A 21,344-nucleotide genomic window follows, 5' to 3' on the forward strand; every position below is an offset into this window, starting at 1 on the left:
GGGGAGGAGACGAGTCAGTCAGGGTGTAATGTAGCAACGATGAAACATAGAACTTTCCTCTAGTTCTTAAATGTTTCCTGTCCCCCCATCATGATCCCAATTCTACCTTACAAATCTGGCTAGACCAGAAGATGTACACTGGTACAGATAGGAACTGGAAACACAGGGAATCCAGGACAGATCACCCTTAGGACCAATGGTGAGAGTGGCGATACCAGCAGGGTGGAAGGAAGGTGGGGTAGAAAGGGGGAACCAATCACAAGGATCTACATATAACCCACTCCCTGGGAGATGGACAACAGAAAAGTGGGTGAAGGGAGATGCCAGACAGTGTAAGACATGACAAAATAATAATAATTTATAAATTATCAAGGGTTCATGAGGGGAGGGAGGCAGGAAAGGAAGAGGGAAAAAAGGAGCTGATACCAAGGGCTGAAGTAGAAAGCAAATGTTTTGAGAATGATGATGGCAACAAATGTACAAATGTGCTTGACACAATGGATGGATTGTAAGGAGTTGTGCGAGCCCCCAATAAAATGATTTTTTAAAGTTAGAAGAAAAAGGGGGGAAAAAGCAGCAGCAAGTTTAGGGAGACTTTGTTTCATGTGTTTGGATCTTCTCCAGCCCCTGGAGAAGAAACTCATGCTTCGCAAAGTGAAGGCTCAGTGTAAAAGAGGCAGACCCGGGAAGAGAGAGATTATTAAGACAGTGACTGCAACCAACGTAACAGTTATGTGCGGATGGCTCAGGCCTGGGCCGTGTTTCACTCAGTTGTACGTCAGGACTGACTCGGCAGCCTCGACCAGCTACAGCGACAACACGGTGAGGAGACGCCTTGAGAACCAGTACGAATGTTCCACTGAGGATGATTGGTGTTGGAATGACATCAGAGCTCTAGTACAGTCAGCCTGCAGGGGCATCCTGCGAGAGAGAGAGAGAGAGAGAGAGAGAGAGAGAGAGAGAGAGAGAGAGAGAGAGAGAGAGAGAGAGAGAGAGAGAGAGAGCCTGCTGTGGGGGGAAGATTCACAGAGCAGGTGGCACTTGTGCTGTGCTTGAAGGGTGAGGAGCATCTCACGGAGAGTCCAAGAATTGGGATGGACAGTGTGGTTGTCCGTTACCGCCCAGTCCGTTTGGATTCATGGTGAGGGACCCTGTTGTACGGACGAGGCACCCTGTAATCCATAGGGTTTTCGCAGCTGTGACCTTTGGGAAGTAGACCAGTTTTCCAGGTGGGTTTGAACCATTAACCTTTCTACTAGTTGTCAAACATTCAACTGTTTGTGGTCCCTAAGAAAATATTGCGGAACACTGTGAAGTTGGCAGTAGAAGGCCCGTGGCCACATGGAAAGATGGTCATTTGCAGTTTGGTGGGATGATCAGGCTCATAGAGCTCAGCAGTTCAGTGATACCTCCGGCCAGGAGGGCCACAGGCTTAGGTCCTCGGCGGTGACTGCGTGCAGGGGAATCAGAGATTGCCGCGGGCTGGGGAGGCCAGAGGAAGCTTCCTGTCAGAGGGGCACCGGGGCAGAGCCATGAGGACCAATCAGATATGGAAGAGAGAAAGGGGGATGCAAAGGGAGAGGATGGGGACAAATGCCTAGAGAAAGGATCTAAGAAAAAACCAACCAGGTTAGAAGAGAGGGAGCAAGGGGGGATGGGGTGGTCAAGAAGGTGAACCCGTTTGGGGCTCTAGAGCAGTTCAACGGATCTGTCTGGGAAGAAGCACGGCCAGAGTGCTCCTTAGAGGCAAGGATGGCGAGGCTTCGCTTTCTTACTTTGGACCTGTTATCAGGAGAGACCAGACAGCATGCTTGGCGAAGTCAAGGGGCAGAGAAGAGAGTTAGGTCCTCAAGGAGCTGGCCTGAGATAGCAGCCGCAATCATGGGAACAAACAGGAACAATTGTGAGGATGGCACAGGGCTGGGCAGTGTTTCATCCTGTGGTTTTTCTCCTGTCGCTCTGCGTCAGAACCGACTCCATGGTACCTAACAAGAACAGAGCAGGTCAAAATGGTTGCTGGGGGTCAGGTTGATCCAGGAGGCTGGAGTAAGTTGCTAAAAGGCATGGATTTGAGAGACACCAATATTTATGCGAAAAGGACAGAGGGAAGCCTTTCCAGGGGAAAGGATATGCAGAATTTCACACCATTTCAAACAGATTCCAGAGAAGGAGGCAAACTTTGTTTAAATCCTAGTGTGTGTGCACCTCTGCCCAATGACGTTCACCATCTTTGTCTTAAAATCTTTACGTTATTTCTGCCTCTGTTACTATGCCAGTCTATAGATAAGGCAATAAGGTTAGAGAGGTGGAACAGGTTTCCCCCCAAGCTGTCAGTGTGAGAGCTAGGGGTTGTTTTTACTCAGATCCAACAAACACCCATTCCGCTTATTCTGTGGAGTCTCGGGGGAATGTGGGAAAAGAGAAGGATTTGTCTTCATGGCGTTTCATCCCAGTTAAGCCCTTACTTAAATGTGGCTCCAATTGCCAGCCATGCTGCAGTGTTCCAACACACGGCAAAGTCTTTCCGAGAGTGCGTGGTTGAGGCACTCCGAGCCCACTGGAATTGGAAACTCTCCTCCAGACTAGGAAACTGGGGACCAGAGAGGAGACAGGCTGTGGCCGGGCCAGAGGCCGACTGAGGCTGAGAATTAGAAGAGTCTGGAGACGCTGGTTCTTGTACCTATTTCTAGGTCTTCCAGGGGAAAAGCTTGTTTCTGCCTAACAATGGAAACCTGAGTCTGGCGAGGTGGTCCTGGCAGGATTGAAGGAGAAGGTTCTCTCCCTCCGTGTGTGTTCCTTCAGTGTAGCCTCGGATGCCTTTGACCAGCAGGAAGGATTCCTTAAGACCAAAGGTTAAGACCAAAGCATTTAACAGGTGGAAAGGGCATAGGAAGGAAGGAAGGGGAAGATCAGAGGCCACAGAAATAGAAGCCTAAATGCTAGGCTGGGCTAAAAGGAATTTTCCAGGCCTGTTAATAATTACTAACATTTATGGGACACTCACTGCCCCAGGAAGTCTTTACATGTCTTTTTATGTAAGCGCCAGGGCCCCCTATGGTAGGTCCTGCTTCATTGCCCCATTTTACAGACAAAGCAACAGCTCAAAGAAACTAAGTGACTAAGTCAGAACTCCAACCTAGGTTGGCCTAAAACAAAGCTCTATATTTAAACATCAAGCAATTTTATAGGATTAGGAGTCCCAGGAGCCCTGGTGGCATAATGGTTATATGTTGGGCTGCTAACTGCAAGGTCAGCAGTTCAAAACCATCAGGAGCTCCATGGTAGAAAGTCAAGTCTTTCTACTCTCCTAAGGAATCAGTCTCAGAAGCCCACACTTCTGCCCTGTCCTATAGGGTCAGAATCTGTTCAATGGCAGTGAGTTTGGGTTTAAAAAGTTCCAGGTACTGATATATTTTGGACCCACATGGAATAGCACATTTTGGGAGGTCTTAACCCTTGCCACTAGTTCCTAACCAGGGGCTGTTTTGCGCCACCTGGGGACATTTGGCCATATCTGAAAACATTTGTCAGTTCTCTAATGTCCACTGGTGTTACTGATATCTGGAAGCCCTAGGGGGCACAAATGATTAAAGTGTTTAGATGCTAACAAAAGGTTGGAGGTTCAAGTCCACCCAGAAATGCATAGGAAGGAAGGGCTGGTGATCTACCACCCAAAATTCAGCCATGAGAAACCCCATGGAGCACAGGTCTATTCTGACACACACTGGGTTTCCATGACTTGGCATCAACGTGACAGCAATTGATTGGTTCTTTGCATCTCCTGAGGAGAAGCCAGGGATGCAAGTGAACGTCTGACAAGGCACAAGAGAGCTTCCAACAACAAACGTCAGTAGTAGTGAGGTTGGAAATTTCTGTCCCATGTGGACTTGGGAGTCTTTACCACAAGCTAACGGGGCTAGTGGAAGGACTTTCTGACTAACCTGTGGGGAGTGTGGAAGTTCATCGTTCAGTGCTAGTGACTTACGCTGCACCGTAACGGATATTCACTGCATGAGAGCCCCACGGACTGGCCCCCGAAAAGCTGGCGTGCTGGTTGTCGTGGGGAGAGTCTGGAAGAAGAATTCCAGCACAGCAGTATAATGCCCCGGCCAGAGACTGTATGTGACCTGCACAGGTGGGAGGTGGGTGGGGCTCCGTCCTGAGAATTGGCTACTGAGAACTGATTGGGTTACTTTGCTCTGTGGCACTGGAAAAAAAGAACTCAGATCCAGTTCATGTGCTTTTTTCTCCTTTCTTTCTTTCCGAAATTGTTGTTGTTCGGTGCCGTCGTTTGGGTTCTGACTCACAGAGACACTGCATACAACAGAACAAAACACTGTCCCATCTCGCTGACCCTCCACTTTAGTCTCTGCTTCCCTGTGGCCCCCAGCCCCTCCCCCAGACCCAGGACTTGCCTTGTACCAAGAAGATGCTCAATGAATGCCTTTCACAGTGAACTAAAATGAAAGGGAACCTGTCCAATTCTTAGGCCAATCTGGGCTCCTGGGTGGCCTCAAGCTCAGTACATCCAAGTGACCTCTCACTGTTCTACGATTGGATTTGGGCCCAGACTGAGTCAAATGACCTCTTATCGTTCTTCCAAAATTAGGCTTTCCTCTTTAATTACACCTTATCTAGCCATGCTCGATTCGGATTCAAATTACATAATTACTTCAAGTCCTCAGTCTTAAAAACAGAAAAAGGGAAGGGCAGGACTGGATGGGATTGCACAGGTAAGGAAGGGCACCACCTGTACATATTTACGTAACCATATATTTACGTGTACCATTTATTTCCCTGTTCATCTGCAATTTGGAAATCCAGAAAAGTCACGTGAGAGTTCAGAGTGGGGTCTTAACCAGTTAGGCCGCCAAGTGAAGAGGAGGACCAAGGACAGTCTTGAAGCCAGCCCTCGGCCCGTCCCCTCGGCAACGAATGAGGGAGCTGTATGCTCTTAGGTCTGCTTCCTCTTTACCAAGATGTCCACCTGCTTCCGAATTCCATGTATTCACTGTGCTCCCTCCACCCACAGGCATTTCTGCACATTCCTCCTTTTCCCTACTAGACTGTGCTTTTCCTGTAGGAAAGACCCTGTCTACTCTAATCCATCTTGGTATTCCCAACTCTCCATCCCTCCCAATAGCATGCAGAGGGCGCCCCCAGCCTTGCCCATCTCCCACTGCGCGCAGTCCTCTCCTGCTTTGGCACACGCTAGTCCCTCAGCCCTCTCTGGCCCCGTCCCGGCTCCCTCTGTGATCCTACTGCACCCCATGCGTGCCCCAACATAACGGCATGGAAATCGCTGCCTTTGCCCACCTCCCTCCTTCAGGCCAGTAGTCTCCAAAAAGTTCCTGTCACACCTCCCTAGTCGTAAAATAACATTGTGCACATTTTGTTGTACACTCATTACAACATCTGCACTACCATAAATAGGGAAAGAGACTTCTGGCTTCCTATTTTAGGGAAAGAATAAATAGCACTCAAACTGGCAAAGTTTTCTTCTTGCATCTCAACAGCTATCTGGCCCCGAGTGAGACTCCCAGGGAGGACAGCAGGGGTGTTGGATTCTCTTTGCTTTCCCAGAGTCTGGTCCAGAGAACCCCAAATCTATTAAATGGATCCATTCACTCAGCATACCATGAGCACCTTTGGGGGTGAGGATGGGGGGGGGCATGGAACAACACAAAGATAAGGAGAAAGACCCCTGGGCTGGGCCCTGTCATCCTGGGCCCCCAGGCTGGTAGTGGGAAAACAACAATTCTCCAAACACGTGTGGCGGCAGCTGAGGCGAGTGCTGAGAAGAATACACACCTGGGGCCATGAGCGCCTCCAACAAGGGGCGGGAGCCTGGTCAGGAGCCTCGGAGAAGGCTCTCTAGAGCCAGCTACAGGAGGAGCGGTGCTCGTGAGAAGCCAGCTAAGAACGGGCTGGCTTGTGCTTCCTTACTAATCTGTTGGGAACACGTTCATTTCACCACACCGGAGAGTCTGCTTCTAGCCCTGGCTGGCATCTCCCTCCCAACCCCACACACTCTCCGACCGAATCAAAGCCTCCTTTCAAATTTCCAGTCCCGGACAGGGACGGTGTACCTACTAAGCAAGGTAAGCACGGATGTACTGTGCTTTCTTACCAGTCTGGAGTGAACAGTTTCACGTGTGTTACACGTTTAAAACTAACTGTCTGCTACAGAGCAGTAAGCACAGGCTGTGTGTGGCACAGCATAGGCCAAACCCTGAGCAGGACAGAGAATGTTTAAATCCCAAGGACGAACAGAGAGAGACCAGTGAAAGAAAATGATGAACACACTCTAAAAGGACAGCAAGTCCTCCTCCTCCTCCTCCTCGGTACTTCTCTCCACCTGTCAAAACAGACCACCCCTGGCTTCTAACATGTGCAGGAGCCCCTCGGCCCTGCTCCTCCTGGCCAGCCTCTGAGCCAAACAAAGCAGGTGGACTCTCTGCCTCCCCCTGGCCCTCCCACAAACAGCACCCCCACCATGACACTCCTGAAAGGCATGTGCGTTGCCATGGGCACCACCAATCGAAGGCTCCTGGGCAGTTTAATTTTTCAAAGAGCGTGTTAAATATTTTACATCTTCTGGCAGTACTGTTTCTTCCTTGCCTGCGATGGAAAGGATCTCCCTATAGCCCTTGAATAAAGGACTCGCGTCAGAGAAATGGCATCATCGGCAGGCCAGCCCGTGGACGTGCTGGGAAGGGCACCTCATGGCCCCATCTCCTCTTTGTCTCGGGTGTGTGCTCTTTGAAGGTGCCACCTGGGGAATCCTGAACTACAGGCCACAAAACCCCTTCTCTGCTGGAGCTCCTCTGACCCCAGGATGGGCGATGAGTCACGTCGATGCTTTCGGTGAGTGTTTAAATGGCCCATGACTTTAATAATTCAGACAAAGCCAAGGACTTAAACTGCCGGGCTGGCCGCAGGACCTCCTCCTGGAGCAGCTGTCTGGAAGAGGAGCCGTATCTTCTATCAGTGCGCAGGCATGACTAACATTTCCCAGTTCCTGGGGGGCCTCGCCCCCTCACACCTGCCAGTGCTGGCTCCCTACTGTACCCACGTGTCCAACAAAAGAGACCCCACGCAGCACACACAAAGTAGTCCTAAAAGACCTGCAACTGTGTCAGTCCGCGTTCGTGGGCCTGGGAATTTTTATTTTCAGCAACCATTCCAAGCTTTGCCCATCCTCTGGCTCCCTAAGGCCCAGCTTCCTCCAGCTACTCTAATTCCCGTCCCTGTTGGGACTTTGCTTTTTCCAGGGCCTCTATTCACTCTGTCCTGTTTAAAAGCAGCCCACGTCCTATTTTTGCCTGGACCTCTCCACCCAAATTCCTCAGCCAGTTCTCCAGCCCAATGCCCAGGCCACTGGGCCAAGGACTCAGATCTCCCAGCTCCAGTTCCAGCCTTTCTGACCTCATCCCTGATTTCAAGATCCTGCCCAGCCTCCCATCGCCAGCCACTGAGTGCACTGTCTATAAAGAAATGCCCAGCCCCGAGCAGTCAGCAGTGTGTGTGCTATCAAGCAACTGCCATCGAGATGATCCTGACTGGCAGTGACCCTAAAGGACAGAGCCGAGCTGTTCCTCAGGGTGTCCGAGGCTGTGACTCGTGACGGGAGCCGATAGCCTCGTCTTTCTCCCCTGGAAGGGCTGGTCCACTATGCCAGCAGCTCTCCTCCTCTGTGTGACACAGACCTGGACAAAGGGCTGCCTAAGGTCAGCGTAGGAGACCCTGCAGGGGGGCGGTTAGTGAGGTGCTGAGAGGAAAGGCATGGTGATCCAAAACAAAATCACCCACGGAGACCCCTACAGTGCACAGCTCTAGCCTGGCACATCTGAAGTGGCTACGGGTCAGAGTCGACTCAATGTCAGCTGGTTGGTTGAACACCAACTTACCAGAACAATGTTCCCTTTCGCCCCCTGTCTGTCTGTTACAAGACCTCCAACCCTTGGCTCATTCTGTGCTCACAGGAAGTCACCAGGCAACACTGGCTCTGCCCCACGTGCAGAAAAAGTGGGCAAGAGCAAGTGAATGACCTCCTTACATGTCACACAAGGAACCTGCCCAGAGGCTCGGCCACCAGGCTCCACGTAGACTGCAGGCAACAGAAGACACTGTTTGGATTTCACAAGGTAAGGTATGTCATAGTGACCTTTCATCCTGGGAAGCCAAGCTCGAAGGTCACTGACGTGCGGATGCCAATGATCAATGTTTAAGGCCCTATGTAAATGAGACATGAGCTGCCCGCTGACACGCAGGCAGAGAGCAATCAATGGTGGGATCTCCTAAGCACCCGCTCCTCGTACAGTGGCTCTGAGCTCAGTCCCTCCCACTGATGGCGGAAAGCCCACGCCCAAATGAGGATGAGGCTGGCAGAGCCAATCACAGGTAAAGCCAGCTAACACCACGAGGAGGAAGAATCAACAACCGGCTCCTGTCAAGCCGATTCTGACTCACAACTGCTCGGTACGTGCAAAGTGCAGGCATGCTCCACCGGGTTCTTATGGCTGGCCTTTCAAGAAGCTGGTGCCCAGACCTTTCTCTCTGAGCTGCCAAGCTGGTGGTTAGGAGTTGAGCACTTACCATAACCGCTGAACCACCAGCTACACACAGGCAGCATCCCCGGTCATGGCGCGCAGGCAGAGCTGGAGTTCTGAGGCCCCGGAGAGAGTAGGGGCTCACATGAGCAGACTGCTCACAGTGCAGCCTCAGGTGCACCATGCCTCTCTCTCCTGCCGCCCCGTGTGCTGCGCCTGGGAAAGGCAAGACGCCTCGGCTGTGCCAGCCTACAGGACCCTGGCCCACCGCCCTCTAGCTGCCTACTTGATAAGCTGAAACGAGCTGTTCCGTCCCCGCTGAGGAAAACGAGTTCACTGCCCTCTTGATATTAATGAGGAAACAAACGCCAGCAGGGTGGAGCCCATGTCTACATCTTGCACTAATATTTGTTTAACGAAGGAGAAGAAACCGTGACTCTTAAAGCAATGCTTAAAGTTCACCGGCTAGTAGGAATCCACCCATCAAACAGGGTAGCCTCCCCATCCTGGCGCTCACCCCGCAGTCCTCTCTCTCCTCATTCGGCAAAACGGGGCACCTCCAGAGCCCTGGATGTGTCTGCCTCCAGTCTGCATCACTGAGAATGCAAAACACTGCTGGTCTTTTGTGACGGAGACCATCACAAAAGAACAGCATCCAAATAAGTTAGCCAGGCTCCCGGCACTTCTTCCCACTTCTACCCTTTGTTGGAACCTCCCCCTGGTCCATGGGAATGATGTCCACTGTCTGTGAGTCCCCAACTCTCCAAGCCGGAGATGCAGTGAGGGCTCTTCTTCCCCACTAAAGGACTCTCCAAAGAGCTGCCTCCCTTCCTTTATGAAAGGGAGTGTTTGGGGACAAGAGAAAGGGCCATTGGGACTGACCAGAGGTAGACACACAAACCCGGAAGAAGCAAACAGGAAAAGCAGCCTGGCCCAGAGTGACCAGTACTGGGACTCACAGGACTTCATGAACATCCTGGCATTTCCACATGAGCTCATGCGACAGAAGCAGCCTCGGGTTTAGAAATAGTCAATCATGTGGCCCTCTCCAGGGGGCCAGTTAGCTCTACAAACACAGCTTTGCCTGACAACATTCTTTTTCCACTCCATCCCAGCCTAGAACTGTCTTCTTGGTTCTACAAATAGCTTCCGCTTCCTTCTCACTCTCCATGCCGTGGTTGTTCAGTGACATCAAGTCGGTTCCAACTCAAAGTGACCTCGCGACGCACAGCAAAACGAAGCTCTGCCCTGTCCTGCGTCATCCTCACACTCACCGCTACGTCTGAGCCCATTGTTGCAGCCACTGTCACTCCGACTTGCTGAGGACCTTCCTCTCTTCCACAGACCCTCCTCTTCTCTCAGCACGGTCTCCTTCTCCAGAGACTGGTCCCTCCTGATGCCAGGTCCAAAGTGAGTGAGTCTCCACCATCCCTGCTTCTAAAGAGCATCTGACTGTGCTTCCCCCCCCCCACAGGCTTGTTCATTCTTCTGGCAATCTCTGGGAGAGGGACTTAACATTCACTGTGTGTCAGACAGAGTTCTAAATGACTAATCTTATGGGTCATCTAAGCCTGTGCCACAACCCTATGAGGTATGTAGTGATATTTCCCCCGATTAAAGGCAGGGAAGCACCTACTTTCCTGAGACCGGCAGCTAGGAAGGAAGAGAATCAGGACTGGAACATCATTGGTCTGAGTGCAGAGACCATCCTACAGGTCACTATGCTCCCCCCTCTCACTGCAGGGAGAAAAGATCCTTGCTTAGTTGTCAGCCACATGACTCGAAGCCAATGACTCTTCTGTGCCTCAGTTGCCTCAACTGTGAAACAAGGTTAGTCACAGGTTCCTGATCTTGAAACACAGAATCTCAGCTTTCTAATCCAGCATTCCTGCAATGATGGAAATTCCTGTGACGATGGAAACGATTCTCTATCGGGCGCTGCCTAACGGTGCGATGGGAAGCCTCTAGTCACACATGGCTACTCAGCACTTGACATGTAGTTAGCGTGACTGAGCAAAGGAGTTTATTTTAGTTCTCTTAAATGTAACTAGGCATTCATAACCTACTAGCTACCATCTTGGGACAATACACCTGCGTGAATCCCAGAAAGGCAGGTACCATTTCCCCTGTTCACCACTATCTTCCCAAGGCAGAGCACAGAACTTGGTCTACAGACAGTGCTCGGGAGCTATGTGTTGGAACAAAATTGCTACCTCCATACAACTTTTATTCCAAAAACTCCAAGCCCCTGAACCAGGGCACATGCAAAAGACCAAATGGAGCCCCTAACAAGCGGAGCCTTATTTCCCAAGTGGGGGATCTGGCAGAATAATTCATGTTTTCATATTTCCTTGATGTGCGCCCATGAAGCGAAAAACACATTTACTATTTTTAGTCAGTGTGTGGTAAGAGTAGGAGTAGACACAGAGAGGCAAAGAAAACTACAATGTGGTCTACTTTCTCAAAGAGTCCATGGTCTTGACAGAGTATGAAATAAAACTTGCCAATACGTAAACACTTAACTAAACTGAGGAGCTAAGCCCGGTCAATTCCATGTGCACATGACCTAGCAGACTATGCACAAAACACTGCGCCAGGCCCGTCACGTACAAATGCCTTAGAGGAGACACCTGGAACGATCCTAGCACGTTGTCTTGCCCATAGCAGATACTCAGCACACCGACCTGGATCAAGCCGTGGCCAATATCTCATCTTATTAGCTGGGGAAACTGAGGCCCAGAAAGTTTAACTGCCATCTCCACCTGACCAGTTGTAAGAATCTTCTCATGCTACACTCAACTGCCATCCAGTCAACTCCGACTCATGGCGGCACCACAGGGCAGGGTGGAACTGGCCCAATGGTTTCCAAGACTGTACCTGTTTATGGGAGTAGAAAGCCCTGTCTTTCTCCAGAGAAGCAGCTGGTGGTTTCGAACTGCAGATCCCATGGTTAGCAGCCCAACACGATACCATTAAGCTACCTGGACTCGCAGCATGGAGTAAACAGACAGGATCTGTTAGCAGTTACTTTGGCTCTCACAGAATAAACGATTGTTTTCGCTTTTTTACCACTGCATGTTTGCAACTGAATGACTCATCCAGCGTATACCATCTCAGAAGGGGACACGCAATCATTTAACAAGCATGTTTGGGAGCGCATCTATCAGGCACGGTTGAAGGCTTGCATAAAGAGATGAAACAAACCTGGCCAAACACACATGTTCATCTGTGCTCTTCCCCCAAAGGCCTTCTAAGAAGGACCACAGAGGAATTTGTTTAGTGAAAAGGAGAAAGCGGCAGCCAAGATACACCAACAAAACTCTGGCCGATGGGAGGGTGGCCCACACAAAACAACTGCTATTGGGCTCGGCTCGGTCTACCTGCAACGTGCAAGCAGGAGGGAGACCACTACACCAGTAGCCGTTCCTCTCACAGAGCCAGAGAAAGATCCAGAATCGAGGCACCACCAAGTCAGTAGTTCAAACCCACCAGCCACTCCGAATGAGAGAAGCAAGCTGCTCCTGTACAGACCTGTAAAACCCTATTTTGGGCCACAGTGAGGCAGAATCATTTCAATGGCAGTGGGTTACGGCCCTGACAGGAGAAGTAGGATGGGGCTAAAAACATGAATTGCTGCTACAAGCTAGCGTAGGCAGCAATGAGAACCCAGGTTCACTCCTGCAGGCTGGGCAGGCGGCCCTTCGTCTAGGGGAGTTACCCCAGAGACTCTGGGTTCAGGGACGGCAGACAGCGCTGCAAATGAAAAGAACTGGATAAAGTACGGGTCCCTCTCTGCATGAAGGCTCCCCGAATACAAGGCAACCAAGACGTTACCTCACAGGTAGGTGCCCAAGGGAGAGAGAGAACCTCCCAAGGGAAACCGCCAGCCGAAGAGCAAAGACACACAGACATGGCATGTCCACGTCCCCAGTGGAGGGAAAGGAATCACCCTACATGGGGGACAAAAAGCTCCCCCCTTGCTCCAGATTCCCAGCCAGCATGTGGTGCCCACTCTTAAGATATACCTGGACAGGTAAGGTTCCGTGTGCAAGGCACCGTGGGTCCTCTGAGAGATGGAGCAGCCAAGCAAGTAGAAAAAGGAATCCCAAGAAAACAAAGACAGTGAACAGCAGAAAGCAGGGCGCCTAATGTGAGAGAATTTGCTGCACCCATGAAACAGGAATGGGTGCTATGTTTTAAAAAGAAAAATGCACATTCAGAGAACCAGGGAGCTCTTAGAAGTGAAACGTGCAAGCACATTTCATGTGAAAACAGAAAAGCAGATATACAAAATTCAAACAGGTTACACACAAGGCAGAGGGCATCTCTGAAACAGAAAAACAGAGGTTTGAGCAAATGAAAGGAAAATACGGAAATAAAAAACCGTTTTTAATTAGAAACTCAATCCAGGAAGCCCAACACTCACCCAACAGAAGTTCCATCGCCAAAGGAAACCCAGAAAAGGAAATTAGCAAAGGAAAACACGACGGTTTCCTGGAACTGAAGGATTTAAACCCTGAGCTCCAGAGGGCCTACCAGCACCGCAAGTTAAAAAGCCAGGAAATGCCAAATGCAGGAAAGCGAGATGATCCTAAAAAAAACGTTCCTAGAGCGGAGGAACCCGGAAACTCTGATCAAGCATCAGAAGGGTTATCTAACGTGTTCACATCAGCACTGGAGCCTACCATGTGTCTACTTCATTAGCATCAGTGCTGACACCAGGATTGGAACCTTTCAGACAGCAGAACCCTGCCTCCAAAAGTCTACGGGAAAACATCTTTCGACCTAAAATCGCAGTCCCGTCAGACCCCCTAGGGAGAGTAAAATGAGACCATTTTCAGGTAAGTGAGTCTGACTGCTCTCTCGTGGGCCCTCTCTCAGAAACTGCTAGAGGATTAAGAAAGAAGAAACACAGGATCCACCCCAGGACAAGGAAAAGGGGCTCCCAGGATGACCATCATGGTAGAAGAGACTTAGAAGAAAACAGGGTCAATGTTCCAGATGAGGAGGCATCCAGGGGGAAAAAATGTAATCATAATACATTAATACTTGCTTAATGATTCTAGATATTCTCATTCCTAAAAACCACACAAACTGCCATAGATTCCAAATCACAGCAACCGAACTAGGGTTTCTAAGGTTGCCAATCTTTATGGAGCTGGATAGCCTCATCTTTCTCCCAAGGAGTGGCTGGGTGAGTTTGAACCACTGACCTTGCAGTTAGGAGCCCACTGGTTACTCAAGAGCACCACCAGGGCTCCTTCAAATACAGTCATAGAATTTGGAAATTATTACAGAGCAAGCTATGTGCACCTACTCGCCATTTATCAACTATCTCAGTATAACACTGCAGACTGCTGGCAATAAGTCTATTTTTAAAATCTACTATTTTGTATATGAACCTGGGTTTCCTCCCTGAGTCCAGCTCTCAGTCTGCAGAGCCAGCCACACGTCTGTCAGGCTCTCAGCTAAAGCCAGATCGCCAGAAGGTCTTGCCAATTCCATCTCCACCAATAGAGTCACCTTTGCAGCTCTTCATGCAAAAGGTTACTGAAGAGGATTCTCAGGGGATGCAGCAGAGAAGGGCCTGAGAGTACAGGAGGAGGGAGAAGCAAGAGGCGGGGTGCGGGCAGGGAGGTCTGGAGACACTGCTTGGCTGCTAACCAAAAGGCTGGCCCCTGGAACCTACCGGCCATGACACAGGAGACAGACGTGGCATCTGCTTCAGAAAAGACTCACGGCCTAATGGGCAGCGCTACTCTGTCTTTTAGGGGTTGCTGAGTGAGAACCCACTGGACAGATGTGGCTTTGTTTGGTTTATATGGCTGAACTGTTTGCAGTCAGATAATGTAAGCACTGAATGTCAATGTAACCAAACTGTGGTATAATTGGATTACAGAGGTGGGGAGTAGGGAAATTTGTATAATGTTGGGGTGGGGTTGAGGGGATACGGGCTCCTCTAATCCATAGTAGGGCAACAAGGAATGAGATTAAAAATTTGAGCAATTAAGACCCCGCACTGTTAGCAGGTTACACACAGAACAGTAACAACAGGAGAAAGGGTTAGAAGCCCCTGTGATGGGCAGAATGACCCCTCGAATATGTCTCCAACCTAATCCCCCGAACCTGTGAACCCCACTGCCATGGAGGCAATTCCACGAACCCGTGCCCACGTTAGGCTTTGTGGGAAGTAAGGCTGCAGATGGTGCTAATCCACTGATGTTAAAATAGGGAGATTGTGTGAATGGGCCGACAGAATGACAAAACCCACTGCTGTCAAGTCACCTCCACAGGGCGCCTCTAGGACAGAGCAGAACTAGTCCAAACCGGTCCCAAGGCTTCCATCTTTGGGGAAGCCGTCTGCACCTCTTCCACCAACGGAGCCACGGGTGGACTCATACCACCTTTTGGTTTAGTAGCTGAGCACTGAACACTCATTGCTCTTGGATACCCACAAAACCAGGCCAAAAAAAACCTCATCGCCACAGCCATGCGGACAGGGAGCAATTGTTCCTATGGGTCTGCAAGACTGTAACTGTTCATGGGGATAGAAGCCCCTCCTGCTCCCCAGAGCATCTAGTGATTCTGGAGTGGCTCACGTGGCCATTATCATATTTTCACAAACATAGCGTGCGCATTACATGGCCGGTTTTTTGTTGTTGCGTGGTTTGTTTCCATGTCCCCCATTGCGTGTTACAGACATGTGTCGGTTATGTCTGTGGACATGTATAGAAGGGTCATCCGGTCCCTGAGTTGGGGGCTGGATCACCATAATGGGAATGGGTAACACAGCCAAGTTCTTCATCAGCCTTACCATGCTATTGGAATTTTGAAATTCTATTTGTAGGTAAGACTCTGATATAAATAATCATTTGATTTCAAAAGAAATGCAACACAGACTCGCCCTCTTCGCGCCTCTGAGCCTGGTAGGGGAGACAGACAAGGGGACCAGCAATCACTCCAGCTGCAGAAAGGTGAGCACAGGTGCTCTGGGCTGGGCGTGTGGAGGAAAAACATCTCTTTCAGGTGTGAGGTGAGGCTGCAAGGAGAATCGCGAGTCAGTCAGGCAAAGGAGGAAGCCCCTGTGGAGCAAACAGAGGGCAGAAAGCAAGGGGAGAGGCAGCTGGTGTTGGGGTGAACCTGGACCTCTGGGGACGTGCAAGCATTCAGTGAGAGAAAAGGGGTGGGGGGGAGGGGCAGTACCCATCACCACAGCCCCGTCACGGCTTCTGCTGGGCATATGATCTGTGAGCTGCCCAGGCAAATTTGGGGCATAATGGGTCAAATGAAAGGCCCAAGACGAACACGCGATTTTCCAAGACCATTGGTCCATTGTCCTCAACAGTAAGGACGGGAACATTTAGATGGAACACTGCCTTATCACTGAAAGGTAGAATGCAAAACTGAGTGCACTGTCAACCTCAAACCCGGAGCTTTCCTGGACACGTCTTGCTTGGCGGGGAGGGGGAGATAGACCAGGACCTATTTTGGACACTGAGCTCCCAGCTGGCTGCTGCTGGGTATCAAAATTCAATCTTCTCTTCAACTAATCAGGTTCGGAAGGAAAAAGTGATGTCGTACATCTGGGACTTCCCCCTCGTAAGCTCCCAGGGTCTGCCCCCCCTCCCTGTGCCTTCCCACACTCAGGATGCTGATAAATCAGCTCAGTCTTTGTCACCGGCTGGATCCAGGTTAGCTCAGCCTGGGGGGGGGGGGGGGGGGGGAAGGAGAGCCATTACACGGGATCCTTGTGACATGAACTCTTGGTCAGAAACCTGCTCACCTAAATGTTCCACTCTTAGCATTCCCAGAATCACTGACAACAGCCCCGCTCCCACCATCAGCACCCCTAGCCTCCACTGGCATAGCCTTCTGGTAGAGCAGTGGTTCTCAACCTTCCTAATGCCGAGACCCTTCACACAGCTCCTCATGCTGTGGTGACCCCCACCCTCCATCATAAAATTATTTTCGTTGCTACTTCATCACTGTCATTTGGCTACTGCTATGAAGTGGACGACCCTGTGAAAGGGTCGTTTGACCCCACAGTGGTCACCACCCACAGGTTGAGAAGCGCTGTGTTAGGGCCTCCGAATACATTCCACTCTCTCCATAGAAGGAAGTCAAGAGCAAGGGCACATCTCGTGAGAGAAGGCGTCCCTTGTGGTCTGCAATACAGGGTGGAAACGTTTTCTTTGTTGTAAAAACAATAATAATGACCACATGACAGAGGTTTGGCAACTTTTTTTTCCCCTCTCTCTCTTAATAAAGAGCCACTCCTGACCACAGGAGTAGGGGAAGAGTGAGGAAGAGAAATCAATGAAGGCCACAGAGCAGTAAAAAGCCATTTCATTGGATTTTGTTTGCCTCTCGTTGCTTTGTGTGTAAGACTCATACACACATATTTCAAAAAGAGTGAACCCGATGGATTTTAAATGGAGAACACAGACTATGAAACTTTCATAAGACAATAAGTGTATTACAATATACTACAAAGCTATGCTATTGGCAGAAAAAAAGGGGGGGGAGTGGAGGGAGGAGGGCAAGGAGAAAGATTTACTCGCCCATGGAAGGAAGTCAGGAGAGTACAATAAATGTGGAATTGGGAGATGTGGCAAACAAAGGTGGGCAACAGCACGATCCAGGACAGACAGCATGCGTCAGTATCCACAAAAAAGAGGAAAGAATTAAAGGGTCCAGGGCCTGTAGGGTCAGCCAACTGCACTGCATTGTTCATGGCTGACTTCAAAGTGTGATCACCTTTTATCCTTGCCTTTGAATGGTTAACGATCTGGTTAACCACCGCTAACAGCTCTGTAATTGCTCACTGAAACATTGAACTGGGCTCAGGTCACAAGCCCGATGTTCCCCCTCCATGAACTACATACAGTTCAGCAGAGCAGAGGCCTCGCCAAGTACTTCCTTTGGAAAAGGGGGTCTGAAATGCTATCTCATCACAGGCACAAAGCACCTCCGAGGAGGAGGAAATGCTGCTCGCGTTAAAAAGAAATGAAATGGAATTTTTTTGTTCTCCCTTTGTGTGAGTTTGCATTAAAATAAAACCTGGGTCTTCAGCAGAACTGGATCCTACCTCAGCATTTGCCACCGTCACCTCCAGCACACCTGACTTCCCGCGTGTTCAAGCTCCCCAGTCCCCGGGGAGGCTTCCAGCAGCCCTGGAAGTAAGCAGCTTCCACCTCATAGCAACGAACTGGAGACAACCCAAGGAGCCTCCAAGTTACACCCAGCCCCAACCCTTGTCAAAGTCAAGCCTCTCCCTACTTCTTTCATTTTAACACCCCCAGAAAGGCGCTGGGGGTTCACCTCCGACAGTGTCCCCATTTAGCTCTAGCCCTTTCTCCAGCAGGGTTGGCCTCCCCTGACCTGTCCCCAGCCTCCTACCTTCTTCCCCTTGGATCTCTTTCTCACTTCTCTAGTCTCCACCTTCGAATCCTATCTCCTAGAGAAGAAAGGGGCTTAAGAGAGATGAGGTCATATGACCCAAGAATCTGCCTGCCTCAGTTCCGCCCAGCTGTTAGCTGCATGACCTTGGTCAAATCACCAAAACCTTGTCCAGTGACAGGTGTTGAGGCAGGACATTGCTGAGTCTCTCTCATCTCTAATTTTGAACTACCTAAATAGTCACCTGAGGGACCATAAGCAAAACATGACTTAAACGTGCGTAGGGAGAGAGGGTGAACATAGAGACTTCCCTTCCTCCGTGTCCTGTGTGCCGTTCTGAATTAATTCACCACTCGCCATGCGGTCAGTCCCAAGTGTGTCACATTAGAACTCAACCCTCCGACCTTCGGAGTCGTCGATCGGCGTATGAGCTGTTCGAAACCCCCAGGGACTCCTTGAAACATCTCCGTATAGTAGTACATCCTCTCAAGTCTCACTAGTTAGGAAAAGCGGAGCCTGAACCGCCAGTAGCCTGGGTCCTAGAATGGTTCGTTCATGCCTTTGCTCAATACTGCGAATTCAACATCAACTTAGCAGGCAGCAGAGATGCTAATGCTGCCATCACCAGCTGGACTAGTGGGTTTAAAAACAGTGAGGCTTTCAGGAGCCCCGTGGTGTGTCTGCTCAAACCCTTGTATTTTACCAATGAGGACATTGAGCTCTGAGAGCAGAAACCCCCAGAGGCAAAGCCAAAGAGAAGGTCAGTGGCCAGAACCAAGGCTGGCTGTCCTGTGCCCAGTCCAGAACTCTTCCACCAAGCTTTCTGCAACCATCGACTCCCTTTCTAATGGAGACAGGTTACGTCCTCAACTACAGGGGTGCCCTCTACAGCAAATGGATTTCCGTGTTGCAGGTAGGGTCTAGAGGTGTTTGGGTGATCAGATGACTGCCAATGGCACACAGTCACAGCTTTCTTTCCCAGACCCGGACCATTCATTCGCTGCAAAGAAAACGCTGGGCCCTTCTATTGGTGTTGAACTCTATTTGGGAGAAGAGGAAAAAGCTGAACAGCTCTTTGTTCTACAATAAGAAGCATTTGCTGATCCTTTCCTATATCCCCTACCTGGCCATCCCCCCACCCACCCCCACCATTCCCAATCCCTTCAGAGAAGTCCAGGAAAACTCCCCCCCACCTCCACTACAAAAAAAGTCCAGCTGGTAAGAAGAGGAAAGGGCCACCAAGGAGCGGGTGTTGTAAGCAAGAACACAATAACACCACCCCCCCATCTCTTCACCCAGTGGGGTAGTAAGTTTCCTTTGAGCTGCTGATTTGTCTTAAGAAGCCACTGGTGGTAGTTAGGTAGGTTTCCATGGACGTCCATCTGAGTAATGCAACCCTTGAAGAATTAACTGTTTCCTAACCACCTGCTCAACCCTGCTGGGGCAGAGGTGTCAACAGAGCCGTCCTCTGCCTTTCTCCTGCGGCCAAGAGGGCACCACCACCGCTGGGATGTAGCTAGGTAAGGCAGCATCAAGAGGGTGGGGCAAACAACTGTGGGCAGTATCCTCCTCCACCCACCCATTGGCTCTCACGGTCAAAGCACACACACCTACCCTACTACATAGGCACCCTCTCACCTACATCTCCATGGGCTTGGACCTGGAGTCCCTTGTCCCTCCTGCTGCCCATTTTACCTTTAATTCAGCCCCGTTTTCTTCCATCACTATCAAGCTACTTGCCAATCAAACACAGGGGATTGGATTGAAATAGCTGAGTTAAAAAAAAAAAAAGACAGACCATCCCTGGCCTCCACTTAGCAGAGGAGAAAAGCGTGTAAAGAGGGGAGGTATGTGTGTTGGGGGGAGGGAAGGTGGCAGTGTCAGAGGCCTGGTGTGCCAGCGAGGTTCCATGATGTTTCCACATGCACCTCCCACTCTCCTGACAGCGAGATCGATTTGGACAATTTCAGCAGGTCGGCCCTATTTCAACAAGAGCATCCCAGCACTCAGTGTTTTAAACAAAAAATCCAAATGCCCCGCCAGGACATGCTGGGGAAGCCCGGGGTCTGGATGAAACGAGCCCCTCGCTCGGTGGGATCCCTTTCTGCTTTAATGTAGCAATGTAACAGCCTAATACATTCGGTCTGCCGGAAGACAGCACGCACTGGTGGATTTCAAAGCCAGCCTATGACAACGGGTGCACTAGACGCGGAATTCGACAGCGTAGTCCCCCATAAAGGCATCCAATGACTTCAAGCTTCCTTCCCCTCCTATCTGGAATGGCGCTACCGCTTATCAAGGAAACCACGACGGAAATCGGCGAGGTGGGAGTCTGGGAAACCCGGGGAAATCGGAGAAAGCGACAAGCTTTAGGGCCATCTCTGCGACGAGCTGCCGGGCAAGCAGCTGTCAGCCACTCGGGATGAAGGAGCATGGGCGGGATGACAGGCGCGGTGTCCCCGGAGGACGCAGACGCGTACCCGATCTCATGCAGGCGGGTCCGGGCACAAGGGTCTTCCGCGCGCCCCTCCCACCACCCTCTCCACCGCGATGCTGGTGAAGGAACACACCTGGGCCGCCTCCATGCTGCCCATGGCTCCCTCCTCCGACCTCTGGCTACTGCAGGGGAGCCCCGGCTCGGGAGTGTCACTTGAGAGTGATGTCGCCTCCACCCACCCAGATCGCAGCCGGCCCGAAGCAGGAGGACGTTCTCTCCCAGCACAGGCCATGGTCGCACGTACCGGCTGCCCCGAAAAAAAAAAATTCTGGGCTCTCCAGCCCCGCGCACCCCGGGGAAGTTCCCCGGGGAAGGAGTCGGGATCCTCCAAGCAGGCAGGGAAAAGGACACGACCGAAGGGGGCCACGGTTTTCCGCAGGGCCGCGCGAGGGGATGCTCTGGGGGAGGGGGTCCCCCAAACCCCTCCAACAGCTGGCCCTTTAAACGCGCCTCCTCCGAGCGCGGAACAAAGGCGCCGCCCGCCGGGGTCTGGCCAGCGCACGGCCCCGGCGTGGCCGCAGCCGAGAGGAGCCGAGCACGGGTGGCCAGCGCGGGCTTACCTTGCGGGTCTCCGGGCGGGCGAGAGGGCGGCGGGCTGCGCGCGTCCGGCCCCACTCGTACTACACGCTGCAGCTGGCCCCGCTCTGTTTTGCTGGGACTCGGCGCTGACTTCACCGACACTCCGCGGCGGGCCAATGGGCTGCGGCGGCCGCCCCCTCATTAGCATGCGTCTGGAACCGTCCACTCGGGCAGCGCCCGGGCGGCGGGCGGTGTCAGGGGGCGGAGCCCGGGCGGCGGGCGGAGTCGGTGGGCGGGGCCCGGCCGCGACAGGAAGGGGCGTGTGCGCCAATGGGAGCCGAGGAAGCGCCCGCCGCCCCGCCCCGCGGCATTGTGAG

At 51.4% G+C, this 21,344-nt stretch overlaps 1 protein-coding gene across 17 annotated transcripts in view; it reads right to left on the reverse strand.

Moving 5' to 3' along the window:
- Nucleotides 1–21,124, reverse strand: part of SORBS1 (sorbin and SH3 domain containing 1) — a 280,510-nt gene extending 259,386 nt beyond the window's left edge. For all 17 annotated transcript variants that reach the window (XM_075534905.1, XM_075534903.1, XM_075534910.1 and 14 more), the window contains exon 1: nucleotides 21,009–21,124. The gene's annotated coding sequence lies outside the window, so the exon portion shown is untranslated. The remainder of the gene's footprint in view (nucleotides 1–21,008) is intronic.
- Between the last annotated feature and the right edge of the window lie 220 nt (nucleotides 21,125–21,344).

The sequence above is a fragment of the Tenrec ecaudatus genome, chromosome 16 (genome assembly GCF_050624435.1).
Source record: "Tenrec ecaudatus isolate mTenEca1 chromosome 16, mTenEca1.hap1, whole genome shotgun sequence".
NCBI classification, from domain to species: domain Eukaryota; kingdom Metazoa; phylum Chordata; class Mammalia; order Afrosoricida; family Tenrecidae; genus Tenrec; species Tenrec ecaudatus.